The following is a 9745-nucleotide window of genomic DNA, read 5'->3' as shown; positions in this document are numbered from 1 at the left end:
GGTGACACCTTAAGGAATACTCGATCATCAACCTCAAAGGCAAGTGGTCGACGACGGACATCGGCATAAGATTTCTGTCGGTCTTGAGCGGTTTTCATACGCTCTCGAATGATCTGAACCTGATTGATGGTCTCAGTCACCAAATCGGATCCCAACACATGAGCATCTTGGACTTGATCACAACAGACCGGACTACGGCACTTCCTACCATACAAAGCTTCATAAGGTGACATCTTGATAGAAGTATGATAGCTATTGTTGTAGGAGAATTCAACAAGAGGTAAGCACTTCTCCCAAGAAGTGTGGAAGTCTAAAGCACAAACACGGAGGAGGTCCTCTAAAGTCTAGATAGTCCTCTCAGTCTGCCCATCTGTAGCGGCATAAAAAGCGGTACTCATCAGTAGCTTACTACCCATGGATTCTTGCAAAGCAGTCCAGAAACGGGAACAAAATCTAGGGTCACGATCTGAAACTATATCCTTAGGCACTCCATGGTAGCGTACTATCTCCCTCACATAGGCCTCAGCTAGTACATCTAATCTCCACGTCTCCTTGATAGGTATAAACCTAGCACATTTGGTCAATCGATCTACAACCACCCAAACCGCATCTTTTCCGCTAGTAGTCTTAGGTAAAGCCATCACAAAGTCCATGGAGATGGACTCACATTTCAAAAGGGGAACATCCAAAGGTTGTAGCAAACCCCCGGGTTTCTAATGCTCAATCTTCACTTTCTGACAGGTAAGACACTTGCTAACATGCTCTAGGACATCAATCTTCATCCTAGGCCACCAAAAATGTAATCTCAAGTCTTTATACATCTTGTCACCACCAGGATGAATAGAGTAAGGAGAAAAGTGAGCTTCATCAAGGATCTTCTTCCTCAACTCGGCTACTCTCGGAACATATATCCTACCTTGGTAACGAAGGTATCCATCACTATCCACCACACAATCCTTAGCTTGCCCAAGTTGGATTTTTGCTTGAATGGACTTGAAAGTAGCATCCTCAGGTAGGCAAGTACGGATCTCACGGTAGAAGTCGGGTTCTGCACTCAAAGCACTAAGATAGTCAAAGCCCTTCCCAACAAGGCTTATCCCTAACTTTTGAAATTCCGTGGTAAGTTCATCAGGTAACACACGGATAGTTCTCAAAGAGTGACTAGTCTTCCTACTCAAAGCATCGGCCACCACATTTGCTTTCCCTTCATGATAAATCAACTCGGCATCATAATCATTCACCAACTCTAGCCATCTTCTTTGCCTCATATTCAATTCTTTCTGGGTAAAGATACACCTCAAACTCTTATGATCGGTATAAATGCGGCAATGAACTCCAATAAGGTAATGCCTCCATGTCTTCAAGGCATGTACCACGACGGCTAATTCAAGATCATGAGTCGGAGAATTAGACAACAAGGAAACGCCAGATAGTCAAACCTCAAATAACACAACAATCTTAAACGGTTTCTAAATCTTCCTAATAAAACAAATCTCACAACCATATTACCTCCAAGGATTCCTCAAGATAACTTATGTCACTCTACATCCAAGCTATTCCATGAAACAAAGTACTTCACTACGCTTGTGATTCAACAATTCCCAATCATTAAACATCCACAACGACTTCCCCAAAACAAGATCAAAACTACAAACAAGGCTACACTCATATCCAACAACGTCAAAAGGTAACACCAACCTATGTATGGTTATCAACATCCTAAAGGTATCCCTTTCCAAACACAAGTCATAAACATTACTCCTAAGGTAGCAACGCTCAACCTACTAAGTCTTCAAATCCCAAATATAAACAATAAATCCAAGTTCTATAACTCTAGTAACATATGCAACTCACTCTTAACACACAGAATCCACTAATCAATTATACTCACTTTATCAAGGAACTAGGTATAGGAATCACCAAGTGTGTCTCATCATCCTACCTCAGTCTTCCTAACATCACAACCTCTCAAAACCAGGGTTATGGGTTAACCACAAACAATCTCCTCAAAAGTCGAATTTTCCAACCAAGGCCAACGTCTCTCAAAAGAAAGAGTACTCTCAAAAGGCGTTAAGAGAGGATAAGCATGGGACAACGGACAAGTTAGGAGGGTACAAGAGTAACTTTCAAGGAAAGAGAAGAGAGAGTTTAGAAGAAGAATAAGCGCCAAGAGATAAAGAATAAGGCAAGGTACACAAAGAATGAGAAACATCTTCGAGAAAGTAGAAGCATTCTTCAAAGGTAAACAAATCTTCAGTCCTCGACAATAGGCACCAAATCTTGATCTTCATGTAGGTAAGCTCGCGGTCATTGATCCAAGGGTACAAAAAAAATTGACAATCAACAAACATGTTAGAACCTACCACGAAGCATACACAAAGAGACTACAACATAAGGTCCTAAGTCTACCCATCCTACCCACCTCACAAGTTTAATATTTTAAGGTCAAGTTATTTATATTGGGGTGCACAAACGTGCGTCGGGAGCAAATATGCTCTGATACCAACTGTGACACCCTCATTCATTGCGGAAAAATAAACACGTAATTCTAGAATAAAACTGCATGGATATGTTTGTAATAGGTTCATTTGGGTAAAAACCTGTAATTTTTAAAACCTGAACCTGTTATAAAAGTATCCAAATGGGAAGGTGTCAAACATGAAAGGTCTAAAATAAATCTCATAATAAAACATCGCTAAAGTCGCGAAACAAAGTTATACAACCCAAATATGATAAAGGGAGACATATGTCCCTAAAAAGTATATAACATAAAAAGTGTTTAAGGGTCACAATAAAATAAAGCCAATCTAGGTCCCAAGGTTACTTTGCTCGCTAGCTCGTCCATGTACCCCATATATGCATCACCTACCTGTCAATCGCATTTTATACAAATATGAAAGCCACAGTCAGTGGGGAGTAACTCCGAGTTCTCCCAGCCACGAAATGTCATAGTTAATATAACATGTAAACATAAGAATATGGATATGAATAACACATAGACTTAGCATATAGATGCAAGACAATCGTGCTTATCATGTGAACAACAATATAACAACACATAGTCCTAGCATCTGAATACTAGACCGACTCATACTACACTATCATGTGAATCACATAACATCCGGGAATCCAAACTCTATCAACCATAGCCGGCTTGCATCTCACCTTCTATGATTCATAGAATCATCAAACAAGAAAGGACAATATATCTAGAGACAGGCATAAGTTCCTAGTACAGTCAATAGTCACTCTGTAACTCGAGTCTATACCACGAGGTAAGGTAAACACCCTAGTCCTAAACCTGCGCAGACCTAGCGACATGCGGAAAATACCGCATCCAAGACCCATGATCACACACATGAGTACCCCTAAGGAGTCCACCAAAGGGTTGGCTAGTACTTAAGCTGACCACATACTTCTAAGAGTACGTCAGGAGGTCATACCCTAACTTGGATATAAGCCCACCAAGCTAAGACACAAAGGCTATTAAGCTGTGAACATACACTCGTCAAAGACTATAAGGGCCTATCTATGACGAAGGCCGAAATACTCACCTAGGACCTAGTCCCAGCTTGAATACTTTAGCCCCCACACCACACAAGACAAGTAGGACACCCAATTAACTATAAGAGGGGCAAAGAGTCCAAACTTGCACACACACAAATGATCATACACACCCTAGCATATGAAAGACTACGCAAGAGCATATTCAACTGACAATCCAACAATATCTCCAATATCAATAATAATCCAAATTCCAGCTAACCAACAGTACCATAATCCATGAGAACAAGCTAAAATGGCAGAGAGGCAACAAGACTCAAGCATAAGGCATCCAAAGCATCCAACAACCAACATGTGAAATGATAATTACAAACATCAAGGCATAACATAAAACATCCAATAACAACCAATCTCACCTCAAAGACAAACCCTCGACCCGAGTCCCGCGACGGGTCATCGGTCAAATCGAGGCTGGCCAGTTTATACCTAGTTTGACCAAACTCGTTCGGTCAATCTGGCCCAGCTCAGAGTCTTGGCCTACTTTGGCCCACATCACGGTAAATTAGTACTCCCATGATAAAAGGGTCTCAACACACCATACACAAATGTTAGAACCAAGGTTAAGATGCATACCCAACAAGAAACTCAAAACCCAATCTATAACAACAAGTTTAGTACTCGACTATAACAAGGGTCAACTTCAAACGGTCATAACTTGAGTTCTAAATATCTAAATAAGGTGAAACCAATTGGAGATGATAGCTTATCCTCTTACGGTTCTAACGGTAGGTCATAAGCCTCAAACAAACAAGTAACGAAGAAGTTATGGCCATTTTACGAAAACTGGTCAGACCTAAACCGCAGCCTGCGATAGTGGCCGGAGCCTGCGGTGTCGGCCGGAGCTTGCGGCAAAGGCCTGATTACCACGACACATACGGACTAAATCTTCATCCTCAAGTCAATCTTATATTATCATTACAATCCGATTGAACAAGAACATGTAATTAACAAGGAATTCCACATGTATACTTGGGAGGAAATCAATAGTTTACAAATTCAAGCAACATTCAACAATATTCATTCCGTTTCAACACTTAAACATGTGAAAAACAACATATTTAACAAACTTTAACAACAACCATTCATGTGAAAATTAAAGTTAACATGTTATTAATCACATAAGCATCCAACACATCAGAAACAACACTAATGTGACATTAAATCGTCGAGTAACTCGGAATAGTTACCTTAAGCTAGCAAAGAGACAAGTAATAACTTGAGAAAGCTTCTAAAACCCAAAATTACTCTTCATCTTCAACAACATATGAGTCACCTAACTCATCTTCAAATTCTTCACCTATAAGAACAACAAAAACACAATTATTAAGCTTAAATTCGAAACCCTAAAAAAAGTGTCTTCAACAAAAATTGGGTGAAATGAAAATAAAGCTTACTAGTAGATGAGGATTGAAGAGAGGATTCCAAATATATAATTTTTATGAGATTTGGTGGAGAAATGAAGGATTTATGGTGGATTTAGGGATTGTAAGGAAGATTTTTAGTGGGTTTTTGGTGTTTGAGAGAAGGAGGAGATAGATTGAGTTATGGAGGAAATGAAAATTGGAAGAGGGGACAAATGGAGGGTAGGTGGTCAGCCAAAGGCATGGGGAGATGGGTCATTTGTTTACGTTTTGGTTCGTTTAACTTTAAATTAAATTAGAAATATTCGTCGAACGCGATTTCCGAGAAAATTAAAGTTCTTAAACACGATTTTACTAAAAGATTAAGTACTCATATGCCCAATATCCAAACTTGTTTAACCAACGACCGTAAGAAATGGGAAAATCCCAATTTTACGACTTTTATCCGAAATCTATTTTATCAAAGGAAAAGGTTTAAATATAGTTTAAATCACTTTTAAACATTTCTAAACTATCAAAAATGATTACATTTCTTAAAAATAAAATAAGGTTATATTTTATCAAATAAATTTTATTTCAAATAAATTAATATTAAATTAAAATAGATTAAAATATTACTCTTAAAATATAATAAAGGTCTTCAAATTTACGGGTGTTAAGAAGGAACATTGTTGATGTTACTATCTCTTTAAAATCACCTTGAAAATATGAAGTATGAAATATAAGTGTCTTTTCAATGGAAAGCTTGTTCATTATCATGATAAAAGTCTTATATATTTTTACGAAAACCAATTATCGGACGTCTCCAATAGATTTTTGCACTTGTTTACATTGTTCTCCACCTGATGGTCTTGGTTCATTATCATTAAAAGTCTTCAATAGATTTTTGGGATTGAATATCCAATATAGGGATTGAACTCATCATCCCAAAGACCGCAAACTTCGTCTACTTGATCATTGAAAATTTCTTGAGTTGATAGAGACAACTCTCTTTCTTTCTTGTCTTGGCCAATGAGGTCATCTTCTTCAATTGTCATGGGTGAGCTTTTCAAGCTCTCATTGTTGCTATTTCCTTGCTCTTTTGATGGAGCATCATCTACTTTCTTTTTCCATTGAAATTCCAACTTCTTCCTATCATCCTTCCGGCTATATTGATCAACCATAAAACATGGCTCATGCAATCGGGGAGCTCTCATGGTCTTGTTAAGATTGAAAGTGATGGTTTCATCTCCCACTTCAAGGGTGAGCTCTCCATGCTTTACATCGATCACCGCTCCCACGGTGTGCAAGAAGGGTCTTCCTAAGATAATAGGAATGTTGGAGTCTTCTTCCATGTCAACAATAAAAAAATCCACCGGGATGAAGAATTTTCCAATTCTCACGGGAACATCTTCCCATACCCATAAAGGTGTCTTTGTTGATCTATCCGTCATTTGAAGCGTGATGTTGGTACATTTGAGTTCTCACATCCCTCGCCTCTTGCTAACCGAATATGGCATGACACTAACACTTATCCCAAGGTCACATAAAGCTTTGTTGATTATAGTGTCACCAATAGTGCATGGAATGGGGAAACTTCCCGGATCCTTGAGTTTTGGAGGTGAACTCCCTTGAAGGATGGCACTACTCACCATAGTGAAGGCAATAGTCTCAAGCTTCCGAATTGATTTCTTCTTCGTAAGGATGTAATTCATGTACTTTGCATAGGCCGGAACGTGATTGATCAATTCCGTGAAAGGAATCGAGACTTCCTTCACAATTTCCATGAATTTTCCAAATTTGTCATCAAACTTAGGCTTAGCTTGACGACTCGGGAATGTAAGTCTAATCACAATGGGCTCCTTCTCCTTGGCCTTTTTTTCACTTTTCTTTGAAACTTCTTGATTGGTGGGTTCTACTTCCCTAGAGTTTTGCACAACTCTTTCCTTGTCACTAGCTTCCACAACTCCATCCTCAACTTGCTTCTTTGGTCCTTCATATCTTGTACCACTCCTCAAGTGAATGGCGCTAACCATTTCATGTCTTGGGGGATTACTTTGAGGTGGTAATTGCCCTTTTGTCTTTGAGAGTTTGAAGATGCTAGTTGGGTCATTTGTGTTTCCAACATTTTTGTGTGGGCTAGGATGTTGTTGATGGTGATGTCCTTGCTTGGCTATCTTTTTGCATTTGAGTGAAAAATTCTTGTTGATTTTTTTGCATTTGGAGGACCGCTTTTTGAACATCAAAACCTTGGTCATTTTGTTGATTGTATGGAGTTTTATTTTGATAACCTTGGTTTTGGTTGTAAAAGGGTCTTTGATTTTGGTTTCTCATGGGATATGGGGTGTATGTTGGTTGAGGATTTTGGACATTTTGGCTTTTGTATGAGAGATTTGGGTGGAATTTGGCGTTTTCATTGTAATAGTTGGAATAAGGGGTACCACTTTTGTATGCTTAAAAAGCATTCACTTGTTCATTTGTTCCCCTACATTCACTTTGGTCATGTCCCAAAGTTCTACAATTCTCACATATCCCACTTGGGATTGATGAAGATGCTACCATGGCATTAACATGATGCTTTGGTGATTTTGAGGCTTCTTCAAGTTTAGCCATAGCCTTCTCAAACTTTAAGTTGATGGTATCAATATGAGCACTAAGTTGAGCACCCAATTGAGTAATAGAGTCCACTTCATGCTTTCCTCCTCTAGTAGCCTTGCGAGGTCTACTATATTGTGAATTATGGACCGCCATTTCCTCAATCTTGTTCCAAGTTTGATTATCGTCAACTTCGGTGAACATACCATTTGATCCCATGTTGAGAATGTTTCTTGAGTCTTCATAAAGACCATTCCAAAATTGTTGTACCAAAAACCACTCGCTAAGTCCATGATGAGGACATGAGCGACAAATTCCTTTCAATCGCTCCCAAGCTTCATACAAAGATTCTTCATCCCTTTGCTTAAAACCCTTAATTTGAGCTCTTAGCATGTTAGTCTTTTCCGGAGGGTAGAATTTTTTGTAGAAAGCTAGAGCCAACTTCTTCCAAGAGTCAATTCCAAGAGTAGCCTTATCAAGGCTTTTCAACCATTGTTTTGCGGTGCCAATTAGAGAAAAAGAAAATAAGACCCATCGGATTTGGTCTTGAGTCACTCCGGTTTGTGAAATCGCATCACAATAGTCACAAAAAGTTTCCATATGGGAATGAGGGTCTTCACTAGGTATCCCCCCAAATTGGCTTCTTTCGACTAATTGGATAAATGCGGATTTTGCAATGAAATTTACGGTTAAGTGTTGTGGTGTGGGAGTACCATTGGGTAGGTTCTCCTCGGTTGGTACGGAATGTGATGAAAGTTTAGGCATTGTGGGTTGATTGTGTGATTGATTTTGTGTTGGGTTCTCCTCACCTTCTCTTGCAAAAGGGTTGATGAACTCAATAGTGTTTGGTTGAATATCTACAACCTCACCAATACCTCTCAAAGTATTTCTAGCAAGTCTTCTATTGGTTGTCAAAGTTCTTTCAATTTCGTGATCAATGGGTAACAAGTTACCTTGTGATCTTCTAGACATGCAAAATATCAAACAACTCGAAAACAATTAGAACAAACCTTGAGGAGCTTTACTTCCCCAAGGCAAAGAAAGACACAACTAATAACAATCAAAGAAAATCAAATCAAGTTAACACCGTCCCCGGCAACGACGCCATTTTTTGTCGGACTCACTTGAAGCTTAGATTTAGGTTACTTGCCGTTAGGAGCACGTAGAACAAAATAATATTTATAACTTCACAAACAACTCTACTATTAGTAAAGAGGCAAGTAAAGGTTGGATCCCAAGGGAGGGTATTGATGTAGGATTTTCGATTGCAAGTAGCGGTGTCTAGGGGTGTCACAATTTGGGTTGAGATAAGAAGATCACTAAACTAAATAACAATTAAAGTAAACAAGCAAGATGGCTAAAATGAGATGTAAACAATTGATTAAAAGCACTAGGGTGTCATGGGGTCATAGGGGATTCATGGGAATTGATCATACAAACATGTTCTCAAATTATAAGCAAGCAATTATTATTGTGATAGGATCGAGTTGGTTTATATCTTACAATCCTAGGAAGGTTTGGGTCCCGGAGCCGAATCAATTAGATTGTACAACACCTACAAGTCGACTTAATCCTCCCTACTCAACTATATGCATGGTCTAATGAGACTCGAGTTTGTTTATGTCTTACAAGTCTCATTGAAAAGGTTAAGTGATGGGTAAAAAATGCAAGGATTCATAGGCTCGCATTTCATCAAACATAACATGTGCATAAGTTGACATCACAACAAGCAAGCAAATAAATTATGAAAACATATTAAATTAAGCATGAGTCATCCCCTATGTTGGTTTCCCCTAATTACCCATTAACCCTAGTTAAGGAAACTACTCACTCATTATCAAGTTTAACATATTAACAAGGTTGTCAATCATATTAACAAAGCAAAACATGATGAATAAATGAAGATCATTAACAATAATTAAAAAGAGATTAATACAGTTATACCTAATGATGATTCCAAAATAATAATGCAAAGAATAAAAGAAGTACTTGATGATTGATGGAAGGTTGTCAATCTCCCAATTGTGGACAACGCCCGTGGGAACTGCGTCCGCGGGATCCACACTAGGCATTATCAACTCGAGGTTCTTTCGAATCGAATTAAGACAAATTAGAGTCGCCACCAAGTTTTTTGGGAACTTGGAACCGTTCAAGTCAACTTTACACCTTTCATCGAAAAGCATAAAGCCAATCGACTACGAGTGATTAAAGATTAAGACTTGTACCCTATATCACTCGATTTGAAT

General features: G+C 38.6%; 1 non-coding gene across 1 annotated transcript; it reads left to right on the top strand.

The window, feature by feature from the left end:
* Positions 1–7785: 7785 nt before the first annotated feature.
* Positions 7786–7892, top strand: LOC141639038 (small nucleolar RNA R71). Its single transcript, XR_012542339.1, has one exon. It is a non-coding gene; the product is annotated as a small nucleolar RNA R71 (small nucleolar RNA).
* The last annotated feature ends 1853 nt before the right edge of the window (positions 7893–9745 follow it).

The sequence above is a fragment of the Silene latifolia genome, unplaced genomic scaffold (genome assembly GCF_048544455.1).
Source record: "Silene latifolia isolate original U9 population unplaced genomic scaffold, ASM4854445v1 scaffold_259, whole genome shotgun sequence".
Lineage (NCBI taxonomy): Eukaryota > Viridiplantae > Streptophyta > Magnoliopsida > Caryophyllales > Caryophyllaceae > Silene > Silene latifolia.
The sequence above is the reverse complement of the archived record's forward strand: the minus strand, read 5'-3'. Positions and strand labels throughout refer to the sequence as shown.